This window comes from Ipomoea nil, unplaced genomic scaffold (genome assembly GCF_001879475.1).
Source record: "Ipomoea nil cultivar Tokyo-kokei standard unplaced genomic scaffold, Asagao_1.1 scaffold1694, whole genome shotgun sequence".
In the NCBI taxonomy this organism is placed as follows: Eukaryota; Viridiplantae; Streptophyta; class Magnoliopsida; order Solanales; family Convolvulaceae; genus Ipomoea; species Ipomoea nil.
The window spans coordinates 361,723-376,318 of record NW_017618122.1 but is presented as its reverse complement, the minus strand read 5'-3'; the positions used below and the strand labels follow the sequence as shown (position 1 = coordinate 376,318).

The window sequence follows — 14,596 nt, the reverse complement described above, 5'->3', positions numbered from 1 at the left end:
TACATTCATAATTACGTAACTGTACATTCATAATTCAATAACTGTAAAATCATAATTTTCAAAGTTCGATGTTCACAATTTTAGAGCTCTATGTTCATAATTTTATCACTATATGTTCATAATTGTAAGTTCATAATGTCAAAGCTCTGTGTTCATAATTTTATAACTTACATTCATAATTCCATAATTGTACATTCATAATTCCATAACTGTACATTCATAATACCATAACTGTACATTCATAATGACACAAACGAATAACGCCGTTAACGGCGTTAACGGCGAGACAAAATCATTTTTTTTTAACTAAAATGACGTGTTTTCCTTGAAAACGACGTCGTTTTGGACTCGTATCCACAATGCATTGTGGACACGAGTCCACTGCATAATTTGCGGTTTTTGCGGAAGCCTTTCTCATTGATGTGACCTTGATCTAGAAAATGACTTCCACCAAAGTTTGGCGGAAGTCATTTTTTCTCAAAACCCCACTGTTTTCCCAAATCAACAGAAATAATTTCCGTTGACTTGATTTTCCAGGCACATCCAAACACTAGAAACTCGAAAAATGATTTACAGAAATTATTTTTCGCATTTCCAAAGACACCCTAAATTTTGCATAAGAAACGGTAACCACAACCCAACTTTCTTCATTTAATTTTTATCTACCTCTTAAAATCTCAGTCAAATCATCATTTTTTTTCCATATTCTCAACAACCAACAATAGAACCGAAAGATCAATAGACAATAATAATAGAAAAAATTACATAGGTTTCCCTGACAAATGTGATTGTACAAAGTCATTATAAGAAATATTGTTCCAAATAATATTAGTTTATGAATTTTTATTTTTATTTTATAAAGCCAATATTCTCAAATGAGAAGAATTTATGGCTAATTAGATAAACTCATATCATTTTTTTTTTTTTGTTTTGTAAAATTAATAAAAAGCAAATTAAAATTTCAAGACAAGTGAATTTCCTTGTTTCCTTTTCGAGAACAGACATATATATAGGGTTACACTCCCACGAGAACATGTTCCCAAAAAAAAATTAAGAACCAATTTTAGTCTTACATCAGTAAAAATAAAATGGACCAGATTAAATTAAAAACAAAAGAAAAAAACATTGACATTAATATAATTATCGCCAACTTTACAGTGCAACTTTTAACATTATACGGTGCACTTTTTGACAATAGACAGTGCATTTCTTGATAAGTTTTAAAAATATCAACGAAAAATTAAATTTTAAACCTAAATGGTAAATACTAATTAAATCTTAATTAAATGGGGAAATTGCATATTTGGTCCCTGAGTTATACCTAAGTTCTGACTCAGTCCCTGAGTTATGACCGTATCCATTTTTAGTCCCTCAGTTATGGGCGAAGTGGCGCATTTGGTCCCCGGCCGTTAAAATTGACGAAAAATTAAAATATATTTAAAATTTTAGGGGTAAAGTAGGAAATTCATATTTTATTCTCCTTCTTATATCAAAACCACTTTTACAACATTGTTTTTCACTTCTTAGCCTCTTATTTCAAGATTGTTCAATTCTAAAAGCATTTCAATAACTTTAGTATGACTTGTTAGGAACCTGACTCTCGTATAACAAACATAAGACTTATCACAAACAAAGAAACACTTGATCATTGTCTTCAGACGTGTGAAATACACTATTTTATCAATTTTCAATTTTCTTTACTAAGCAACAAAGGTAATCAAATCAGAACTTTTGAGATACAAAATGATGTCACATTTCTCAGGTTGCTTTTATGATAAATTCAGCAACAGAATAACTTGAGATTTTTAGTGTGTAAAATTTTTTCATATACAACAGTCAATAATCGTTTTTAGAAGTTGCAAATTTTTTTAGAATTTTCATTACTGAGTCTTAGGTTCATCATTCATTACTCTGATTTTTAAGAAGAAAAAGGAGGTGATGGGTAATATATATAATATAATTTTCATATATTGTCAGAATATATGATTTTTGATTAAGTTACTGCAGAGCTTACGAAAGAATTTTACGTACTAAAAATCTCAAGTTACTCCCTTGGTGAATTTGTCACAAAAATAACTGAGAAATTTGATATCTTCTTGCATTTCAAAAGATATGGTTTGATTACCATTATGTTTAGTATGGGAAATCAGAAACTTTTAGGATGGTGTATTTTGCATGCTTGAAAACAAATGATCAAGTGTTCTCTTGTTTGTACTGAGTCACAAGTTCCTTATATGAGACTCAGGTTACTAACAAGTCATACGAAGATTATTGAATTGGTTTTGGAATTGAAGAAACTTGAAATAGAATGCTAGGAAGTTGAAAATAATGTTGCAAAAGTGGTTTCAATATAAGAAAGTGAATAAAATGTGAATTTCCTACTTTACCCATAAAATTTTAAATATTTTTTAATTTTTCATTAGTTTTAACGGTCAGGGACCAAATACGCCACTTTGCTCATAATTGAGGGACTAAAAATAGATAGGGAAAATTGTAAAAAATGTCCCTCTACAATATGTCAATTATCAATGTCACCCGTGAATTATGAGTGGTGTAAATGTTGCCCCTCAATTATCAAAACGGTGCACATATAGCCCCTCCCGTAACGGACATGTGGTTCCCCGTTGGTGTACAACACCGTTAAGTCGGAGTAAATATGTAATTTATTTGTTTTTTCCCTTCCTCGATTCGAAGTACCAGCGATGGACAGCGGTGGAACCACAGGTCCGTTACGGGAGGGGGCTATTTATACACCATTTTGATAATTGAGGGGTAACATTTACACCACTCATAATTCAGGGGTGACATTGATAATTGGCATATTATAGAGGGACATTTTTTACAATTTTTCCAAATAGATACGGTCATAACTCAGGGACTGAGTCGTCACTACCTTTATAACTCAGGGACTAAACTCGCAATTTTCCATAATTAAATAATATAAAGTGAACCCTTAAACTAAACGTAAAACAAAAGCATCAAAGAAAACTAAAGTGCACTTTTCAAATTAAAGTTGTTAGGACTATCTAGAAATACACATTCTATGGTTAAAAAGTCCATTTCATAGTATTAAAATGTGCACTCTATAGTGTTGAAAAGTGCACTTTAAAGTTGTGATATTTACAAAAAAATGCCACCACATTTAAAAAAAAAAATCATGAGAACCATGTGATTGCACATTATATTGTTAAAAAGTGCATTCTATAGTGTTGAAAAATGCACTTAAAATTGATGAAATTTACAAAAATGCCATCACATTTTTTTTTTTTTGTTAATTTCATCGGAATAATTTAATTTTTCCAGTTATAAGGTTGATATTGTCTCTTAGTTTTCTCCAGACAACAAGTTCTCATATGATCCTTTTCCAACACACACAAACACACAGAAAAACGATAGATCAGACAACCTAGGGCGCAGGGGAGGGGGTCGAATTAGCTGATTTAAAAATTTGTGCTTAGTGTTTAATTATTATGCAAGAGACAATATGTGAACTATATAGCTAACGTTGAGAATAAGAGAAAGATATCATGTCACTTAGATAAAGTTGATAGGATAAATAACACAATTATATCAAATTAAATAGTAACCAAGTGAAAGAATAGACCAATATTTATAGTGGTTTGGCAACCGCCTATAATTTATACCACACGTATCTCCCATAATTTATGTGATTTTGTGGTCTTGAATTTTAGAAGTAAGTAATTATAATTATGATGATATATGCGATTATCTTTTATTACAAAGTTATCTTTTACAGCATACTGATCTTGAAGAATTGAAATGGCAAGATCATTATGTTATTTAAATATTCTCTCTTACTCTTAACGTCCAAGATATAAATGTTGGATCTTGATAATTAATATCTTATGTTATTATATGCCTATGTGGAGGCATGTGTTTTTTGGGCTTGGAGTTGTATGTAAACATTGTTTAGGGTGATCCTTGCAATTTGAGATTTAAAAAATAAAATAAAAAAGAGAGAAAATTTGTTTGTGTTTAGACAATTGAGGAACACAAATGTTATCATACCCTTAATTTATTAATAGGGACTACTTGTTCTTTCAAAAATTAAACATGAGATGCTTATATATCATTGTCACATGATTTTTTAAAGATTTGAATTATGTACTAAAATTATTTGTATAAAGATATAATAAGCATATATCAAAGGCTTTAATGAAAATTGTTTGTAGCATGGAATTGAAGAGTCATCAATCTTGAATACCCTTTGCATAGCTCAGTCTTGCCGATGAGGTTTGCCTCATCATATCTTAATATGACACATGCATACTTATAAGATAATAGATCAGACTATCATATGCAAAAGATTATTTTGATCATTAGTAGTCATATATTATTGGGCATTGATCATATTCCTTTAAAACTATCATAATTTATAAGATGGTTTGCCTATATCTTTGCATCCAATTGATTATTATCTTTTGAGAGCATGTCATGAAATATATATTGTGACAAGCATTTTAGAAATCACCATTCCACATTTTGTACAGTGAGTGCTTTGAATATTATAGAGAAAATTAACAGCGGTGTTCACAAAGATAAGTGAATTGTTATTTTTCACATGTATGAGCTTTATGAATTTTTTGTGTTAGAAGTGTTGATTTAACACTACTGCTAAGTGATTAAATCATCAGTATGATATAAAACTTATAAATTGTGTACTTATGCACATGTCAATTTATAACATTATGTGTTATTATTGTGGATATGTTACAAACATTGCACTATTTGATGATATATATATATATATATATATATATATATATATATATATATATGTGTATTCAAATGAGGACAAGTATATTATAGAGGACTGTGAAGACAGATATAGTGTGTGCCATTAGCCGGTATGTTGTGTGCATGGCCGAATGTAGTCGTGTGCCACAGTTTGTATGTCGTGTGCTAGATTTGTTAATTTATAGAGCCTGGGTTCGAAACCTGATGTTTACATTTATTCTTGTGTGCCATTATGTATTAAGTTGTGTGCCTTGTATTAATTAGATGTGTGCCCATTATTTGTCCTCACAGTCCTCTATATGTTGTCCTCATTTGAACTCAACCCTATATATATATATATATATATATATATATATATATATATATATATAGGGTCAGGTTCCTGTGAGGTTAGGTCTTCTCGTGCGGTCAGTGTAGCATACACCATTAGGTATGCATAAATGCACCACACAGTGTTTGTAAATATACCATTATGTGTGGTGTATTTTTTTTGTGTGGTATATTTTTTGGCATTTCATTCTGGTGTATTTTTGAACACTGTATAGTGCATTTATGCATACCTAATGGTGTATGCCGCACTGACAGCACGGGAAGATCTGACCTCACAGGAACAAAAAGAAATAAAAAAAAATAATATATATATATATATATATATATATATATATATATATATATATATATATATATATTACAGTCACATAATCTTAAAGATTTAAATTGTGTACTGAGTTTAATTTCAAAGGCTTTACTCACATTTATGGTGGTAGCATGAAAAAATCGTCGTTCTTGAATACTCTGTCTAGGAAGATGGTTTTAAGAAAACTTCGGTTTCACCACTCGACCTGAGAGTTTTTTAAGAAGTAGGGTGCTGATCATGCAGGCTAGTTAGAGCGTCACTTGATCTTCACCTGAAATGAGGTTGACCTTCATATGTTTTTAAACAATCAAAGCCTTGCAATATGCCCTTCAATTTCCCCTATTGATGATCTTTGAGCTGATCAATGTGCTAATTAAAGTGAATGAGAAGCTAAAAAGACAGAAGTTGTTTTAAATTTTGAACAACGATTATGATAACTGCAATTAATGCTCACCTCTCTTTGACTCAACAATTATTGAATCTGAATTTTCATAGCAGCATTGGTAACTGGTAATTGGTAAGGTTTCATCGTTCTCTACAAATGAATTTATTTTTAAGTATTGTTTTCTTGAGAGTTAATTATAAGTTATTTTTAAGCTTTCTTCGATCATTGGCTACGAGTATTCAACATGTTCTTTTTTGTGGCTGCTACGTTGAGTTTTTTACTATCATATTAAAAAAAAACACAAATTTTGGCAGCAAAAATTACTCTAGAAACATTTCTGCAACGTATAAAAGTATATAAGAAAATGGGTTAGTTTTTTATGTATATGTTGCCTTTAAATAAAACACCAAAGTGCTTACTACGTGGACAATTTTATACATTACATATCATGAATAGTAGATTTAGTTATAGGAGATACATATATTTTTCGAATAAAATACTTGAACAACTTAAGGCTAACATTTAGTGAATTTTGTTGTAAGAATATTAGAATAGACAAAGAGAGAAGAGGGAAGGTTCAGATTCTCATTCATCATACCAAATACTTATACAAAGGTATTACAAATATAAAGTAATGAATACATATAAAAGGTAGTAACCTTATCAGTTACAACTGCTACCATATATATAATAATGTCCACATATATAATATTTATAACACTCCCCCTTGGACATTATTTGACATGATCCTGCATCTTCAAACCTTGCTAGGAAAATCCTGTGGGAAAAACCTACACAAAAGAGTATATATGTATATATTCATGCCTCGTTAAAAACTTCACTAAGAAAACCTCGTGGGAAAAACCTAGTTGAAGAAAAGAGTACATGATATTTGTAAGAACATATATTGTACTGATTGCCTCATTAAAAACCTTAACTTAAGAAAACCCTGTGGGAAAAACTTAGTTAAGGGAAAAAGAGTACAACCAAAACCTTCAGGGCACAATCGACATAATCTTCAGGATTTTGGGGTTTGTCTACTTAAGCAATTATTTTGCAACTTTTCCTCATTTACATTACTATATCATACTCATGTCTCGTTAAAATCCTCACTAGAAAACCCAGTGGGATAAAAACTAGTTGAGCAAAAGAGTGCATGATGTATGTGTATTCTTTTTAGATTAGCTGCCTCATTAAAAACCTTAGATTTAAGGAAAAACCCCGTGGGAAAAAACTTAACTAAGGAAAAGAGTACAACCGTTAGTCATCTAAGACCCAATCTTCAGGATTGATTCATGTAAAATGATACTCCCCCTCAAGATAACAATCTTTAATTCCCATACATTAAATTTCTAAACTGTATAGAGGGATTTTGTAAATAAATATATACAATTGTGATTTGAATAAATATACTCTATAATAATCTCGTGACTCTTCTAGAGTTCACGTGGTATAATATTAATATCATAGTATCTAGTCAAAAGGATTTCATTATATATCCTTTTATTAACCCTCTATGGGGCAATGGGTGAAAATAGTACAACCAGTTTTGGAACTTGGCATTATGGAGTTACAAAAGTAATAGCCAGTACCCAAGTTTGTCTAAGTATCCAATCAAAATCATATATTGACTAACTGGTGTATAACAATTTCTTCAAGGAAAAACTCTATCTTTTGGAGTTAAGATAATACTTAGCTTTCCCAAAGCTTTTATTTCAAAAACTCCGTCTTTAAATATGGGCTGACATCATCAAACCCTTTATATATTTCATTGATGTTTTCCACCATCAATATTGACTTAGATAATAAATAATAAATAAGTTCATTATCAACCCTTTATCGAGCACACAATGGTATATATTATTCCTTCAATGAGGATATCAACTCCATTCGCAACCCTTTAAAGAGTAAATATAATGACACTTAAATTCTCATTTCGGGAATTATAAATCCATCAGGGATTTCTCAAAATAAATATTAACTATTCCAGGTCCTATAAAGACCTTAATATTTTAATGTGCGATTTTCACTTTTTCTCATTTTGAGAACTTAAAATCCTTCGGGGACTTTTGAATTTAATATTAGTTGCATATCTAATTTATTATTCTGTCAATGATGTAGCGGAACTTAATGCCATTTATCGTAGGAAAATATGTTTGATTAAAATCAATCAAGGGTATCTGCGTGAACCCATAACACTACAAACTTGCTTTATATCATATCACCTCATTATTCTTATTTCTCTTTCGTGCACACACCCACTTGTAACCTTCGGGGTTAACTCTTAATGGTGTATTGTTATAAAGAGAATTATTAATAATTAGCGAGTCGAGCTATGCCTTAATTGATCCTTTATACGTTAAATAGTCATGGCACTTCCGGTGCCTAACTCTGGATCCAGATTATCATATAACGGAGCAATTTGTAATGGCAATTGTGTTGTCGACAACTATAACCTTTTTATAAATGTATCCCATATTTGTAAAAGTAATGGCAATTTCTAAAACAACCAGATTCTAGACATTTCCCAAAGGTATTTTGATCTGGTCGTTCCGCATCCCTAGTATTGTGTTTGTTTGGTGCACCTATAGATTGACTAGGGTTTTTCGTCATCTGGACGAACGTCTCCAAGACATAATTATTCAAGGTATAACAAAAGTGACAATGTTTCTTGGCATGGATTAACTAATGAAGATATTTTTATTCTATGGAATTTCTTGGCATTCTATTAAATTTGAACTCTTATTTCCTCCTAATGCCGAGAAACAATCTTCATTAATTAAGTATGCAGTCAGCGTACCTAAGGATATGTATATTAGTCTCCTATCATGTGCTCTTGGCATTAATTAATCAAGAGACTAAGGCTTCTTTGGTAGCCTTTTTAGAGGTACGCTGTGGTGGTGATATATTGAAATAAACTGCACACAATAAATAATAACGCAGATAGGGAAATGTTTATTTTGAAAACATGTACTAGGTATAACAATCATAACAATCCTTGAAGGATTGATTTGTGATATGCCGTTAGTTAGATTTGAATAAAAATATTAGGAATTCCCCTTCAGAATTTATTTGCTTCAGGCACACTAATATAATGTGACTAACTTTATAGTATTATTTAATCGGACGGTGTTTGCACTCGTCCTAACGACCCTTCCAGGGTTTGACAAAAGATTTGGGGATCATTTTTATCAAATAGTTATTGTCAAGGTTTGGTCCAAATGTTGACATAGGAAATTAGAGCTCTTAGTTCACCTTCGGGTAAATATATATTCAAAAATTAAGAGCTATAAATTTTATATCTCAATATTATATATGAGATAAATTTCAATATTTAGGACTCATGTCCAATATTTTCTATTGCAAAACTAGCACTATATACAGGTTTGACTTTGGACAAATAATTATTGACTTTTGAATTGTATCAAGTCAATTTCACATTAGAGATATATAATTTGACCGAATATTGTTATCATATAATTAGTGCTATGAATTCACCTTCCAGGCAAAACTATAGTCGATTATTCATGCTAGATATCACAAAATTTAGACTCATATAATCTAATTGACATCACAAGATCAAAGGTTTAGCAACAACAGGTGCAACCTAACAATGAAAAATCATATTGAGAATTCATTCTTTTGTCTCATTTATAAGTTGTGTGATATATCTCAATAGTTATGGCCTATAGCAAATAATTAATTGCCAACAATAGATATAACAAATTCTCTTATATGAGCCTAATCAATAGATTATATGCCAAATGTTGTCAATTAAAGAGAAGCATATTCAATATGTGATATAATTGTCCTTTATGTCTTGGACACCAAAACTCAATTAAATCATGCACATCCATTTTAAATAAAGGGTATCATGTTTGATACACACAAGACATGACATGACATGACAAGAGATATTCTATTAATTCATATATTAGAAAATAAAATGAGAGAAGTACCGTTCGCCAAAGGGTAACGAGCACATGTTCACTGCTGGGCCCATTCATTCCTATTTCGGGGAGTCAAAAACAAGACTTTTCCAAGCAAGCTCTCATTTTATCTCATGATTTCATACAAGCATGAAATATCACAAAATAGCAAGATATACAAGCTGAAAACAGCAGAAATTTTCCGAATTTTAATCTGGATTGCATAATTTTCTGCGAAAAAATGGTAACTCATTTTGGCACAAAATTTTGCAGATATGTAGTTCAGCAAGTCTAGAACGTACATGAAAATTTTCATGTCAATCCATGGTCTAGAAGTATTTTTCCCAAAAATATTTCCAACACTACATCAGGCATAAAAATTAAATGGCTGCACACTGCCAGAACTATACAAAATTTTTCTGGAACAACCAAAGCATATTTTGAACAAAAACTTTTATAGACATCAAATATCGTAAGTGTAGATTCTCTAGTGAAAATTTCAGGCCGACAGGAGTTTAAGAAGTAATTGTCACGAATTTAATTTTCAAACTGCGCCGCTCAGAATTTTCAGGCAGTGATTACTGTGAAAAAAAAAAAATTCACAATTTGTTTGCTTTAGGCAAACCAACATGATGCGAGTCAATTAAAAATCAGATAATATATTTTTGCAAAAAAAAAAAAAAAAACTAAAAATACTTAGTATAATTTTTCCATGTACTATTACTGGAGTACAATATAATCATCATAGATGACAATGAGACCCGTATACACCAAATATCCTCCAGAAATTAACTTATGGTCTATAGATCATTTTAGATCAAATATCTATAATCGTGGGCTTACAAGCCAAAGCTTAATTTCCCCGGCAGAAGTCCAACAAGGCCGGGGAGGTTGGCGTCGTTACTCAAAATAATGTAAACACACATGCATACAAGACTAATCAATGGATTGTGACAACATCCTTCATATTCATATAAATGTATTCCAATCAGTTTGACACAGTGGTGACGAATAAATTCATAAATGCATATATACAAGGCTATTGACAAGTCATATGTTTAGGAAGTAGAGAATACTGTGCCCACTTCAAGCATACATATAAACATAGCAGCAAGATATACATGATTTATGGATGAGTTGCACCTTTTGATACATATCTCAATATATTATCATAAGCAACTAACATATTCACATGTCGAGGTGCAGCTGGATAATGCTACACATATTCACTTTGTTAATTCAAATTATTAACAATATGCATAGATTCAATTATATATCACTGAATCAGGGCCAATATGATGCATCAAGAGTGGGTGAAATTAAATAGAATTAAGGAACCTGATAAGCCACAGTCGAAGTCTATTGTGCTGCCACGTACACGTACTAGTATGATACACATGTTTTCATTGAAGAGTGATTTGTCGGTCACCTCGTTTGTATTCCATCTGGCAGATTACACACCTTTCTTTTTTTGAAAATAAGCCACACTTGAACTTTGTGAATGGAAGTAAAGTGATAAGGTCTTGAGAAAGTCCTCTGCTTTGAGTCCCAAGTCCCAACTGCCTTTCCGAATTCGAGAAAGACCTCTGCTTTGTGCTGCACTGCGAAGTTGGGAAGGTGTAAAAATATGTCGACTGCCTCAATGCGTCTGTGAGAACGGTAGTGATGACTAGTGCAACGTATCAGGGAAAAACTATACTGGCTGCCACAATGGTTTTGGGAAGATGGAGGAGTCGGAACACGAACAAGATCCTTGAGGGAAAATTGGCAATTTTTCGAAAACAAAAAAAACATTCGGCCATATTTCCCATCGTCGACGGACGGAATTCTGGCGATCAGGTTCGGTGATCGTCTCCGTCTTCATCCAAGGCCCGCACAAGCCTCCGTCTGATCGCCGTCAGTAGGGAGATGATCGGCAGTCACCTGAACGTTCTCGTGATCTAGGGCTTCGTCGATGATGGTTGTGGCAGCGATCCGGACGTCTGATCATGGAACTGATGAAATGGTTGGGGTCTCCTCTCTCGATCTGGAATTCTTTGTTTCTACGTATGTATCTTAGAGTAGAGATCATATGATCTGCATCCATCTCCAATTCTTCGCCAGGGGATCTCATATTCAATATCCCCGTAAGTCACTTGCGAGATTCGGAATCGGAATCGAAGTAGACGTCGCAGTCCGAGACCAGATCAGCCTTCTTTTCTCGGCGATCCAGACAAGACCTGATTGGTCTTCGCAGCTGGCGATTGGCCTTCCACGAACGAAAGTCTCCGGGAGTCAACGTGCCCCCGACCGAACGAAAGTCTCCGGGAGTCAACGTGCCCCCGACCACTTTCCACCAAACATCTCCGTAACGTCTCCGATAATTATTAGGTAAAGCATTCGTGCTGATAACGTGTTGTAAGAATATTAGAATAGACAAAGAGAGAAAGGGATGGTTCAATTCTCATTCATCATACCAAATACTTATACAAAGGTATTACAAATATAAGATAATGAATATATATAAAAAGTAGTAACCTTATCAGTTCTACCATATATATAATAATGTCCACATATATAATATTTATAACAAATTTATTGTTTTTAAACAACTCTTTTATGGAGTCTCGCCATTCTGAAATTTCTGGATCCAGTTGTGTGGAGAGGAATAGAAAACGTAAGGAGTTGTATGATTGTAAGGAGAGTCGACGGGTAGAGATAAACTTGAGAGGACGAAATACTTACGCAATAATGGATCATGATAGATAGTCAGCTTTAGTTAAGCACAAAAACTATTTCTTTATCTTTTATTAATTTAACATTTTTCTCCCTCATTATTATATGAATACTTTAACCATTTAAAAAAACATTAATTTAAAAATACACATTGGGCATGCGTCTAATCGCACAAAGCGCGCATAGTTACTAGTATATATATATATATATATATATATATATATATATATCATGAAAGATTGATTATATTATTTTGTTTGTGGAAAAAAATTACTGGGAAGTTGGGTTAGAATAATAAGGAATAATGAGTATAAAGACTAAAATATCCTTACACAATGATAATGATATATAATAAAAGTAATAAAGGAAAAAATTGTCCAATCATGTGATACTTTCTTCCCAACTTTTATGAAAAATAAAATATACCACCCCCCTCAAGGAAAACTTTTTCATCAAAACTAAGAAAAACATTTTCCTATGGAAAGAGTTTCACATGAACCAAACAGATAAAAATTTCATTTTCCTTCAAATTTAAGGAAACAACCTTTTCCTTAGAAAACTTTTTCCATCATCCAACCAAACATGCTCATAACGTATTGCTTCCGGCTAGGTACGCTTCTAACCAATCATTATTGTGTGAATCATAGTCCACATAATTGTGTAGACCATAAATAAAAAGTACATTATTTGTGTACATAAAGTACATTATTTGAAAGTACTGAAAGTACATTGTTTTGTACATTATCAAATAATGTGCATTCAGTTTTCACCAAAAAAAAAAAATGTGCATTCAGTTTTCACCAAATTAAAAATGTATAATGTATATTCAATATAAAAATAATGTAATTTTAGTATATTAAAAATATATATATATTGTACTTTTATGGTCTACATAATAAATTGCCGCTTCAAACTAAGTAGATCCTTTCAAGCAACAATTTATTATTGCGTAGACCGTGGTCCACATAAAACACGGTCCAAAAACGACGCTGTTTCGCGCAAATTTATTTTCTTCACGCGACCCGCTACAACATACATTTTTATTATTCATAATGTACATTATTCTAAAGCATAATGTACATTATTTTAACTCATAAAGTACATTATTCTAACTCATAAAATACATTATCTTACCCCAGAAGTTTCATTATTCTAACACAAAGTTCATTATATTATTTTAACACATAAAGTACATTATTCTAACACATAATGTACATTATTCTAACACATAAAGTGTACATTATTCTAACTCATGAAGTACGTTATTTTAACACATAATATTCAACGACGTCGTTTTAGACCGTGATCCACATAGTTGTGTCGACCACGATCCACACAATAATTTGCCCATTTCAAGGGCAAATTATACTATAGACCGCGGTCCACAATGCATTGTGGCACATGCATCAAATATACACCGCAGTTTTATTTCAACACAAGTACAGTATCATTTTGATATAACTAGAGTTTCGCTGGACAATATACACTCAAATATGTGAAATTGTTACTCAGTTTCATTTTGTATACACTGCAAATTCATTTCAATACAACTATAATTTTATTTCAATTCAATTACAGTTTTATTTGATAATACAAAAATGAGATAGTATCAATTTAAATACACTATAATGTCTGCCGTTTTAAACCACGGTTCACAGTATAATTGCTGCCTTTCAAGCTAGGGGGCCCAGATAAACGTTGGGCTACTCAAAATACCTGAACTCCAACAAATACAGTTGCTAATGCTTTAATATATAGAAATTTAATAAAAATACGAATTAAGAATTACTACATTAGTTTTCAAAATCTATAGTGCATGCACTATAAAGTAACTCGTATACAAAAGAAATATCATTGATAGATTAAATAAACTACTCAAGTGCCCCAACCTCAATCAAACAAGATGATGATGAATAGCAAATATTGACCACCACACACGAAATAAATTCCGTTTGATGGACTAAATAAAATTATTTTAGTGCCTCAACCTCAACCATGCAAGATGAACAGCAAGCATTGACTACCAAATCTAAGGATGAATGAAAATGAGGATGGAAAAGAAAGTGGCATCCAATAAGGTCAATTAGACCACCAAATTAAAAGGTGGAAGATGAAGAGGAGTGCACCATGAGATTCATAATCTACTACAATATATAGTCATGAAAAAAACTT

At 31.9% G+C, this 14,596-nt stretch overlaps 1 long non-coding RNA gene across 1 annotated transcript; it reads right to left on the bottom strand.

Annotated features, from left to right (window-relative positions):
- Positions 1–497: 497 nt before the first annotated feature.
- LOC109191571 lies at positions 498–14,325 on the bottom strand. The gene is made up of 3 exons (XR_002055950.1): positions 14,314–14,325; positions 6,713–6,717; positions 498–605 (listed from the first exon to the last, which is right to left on the bottom strand). It is a non-coding gene; the product is annotated as an uncharacterized LOC109191571 (long non-coding RNA).
- Between the last annotated feature and the right edge of the window lie 271 nt (positions 14,326–14,596).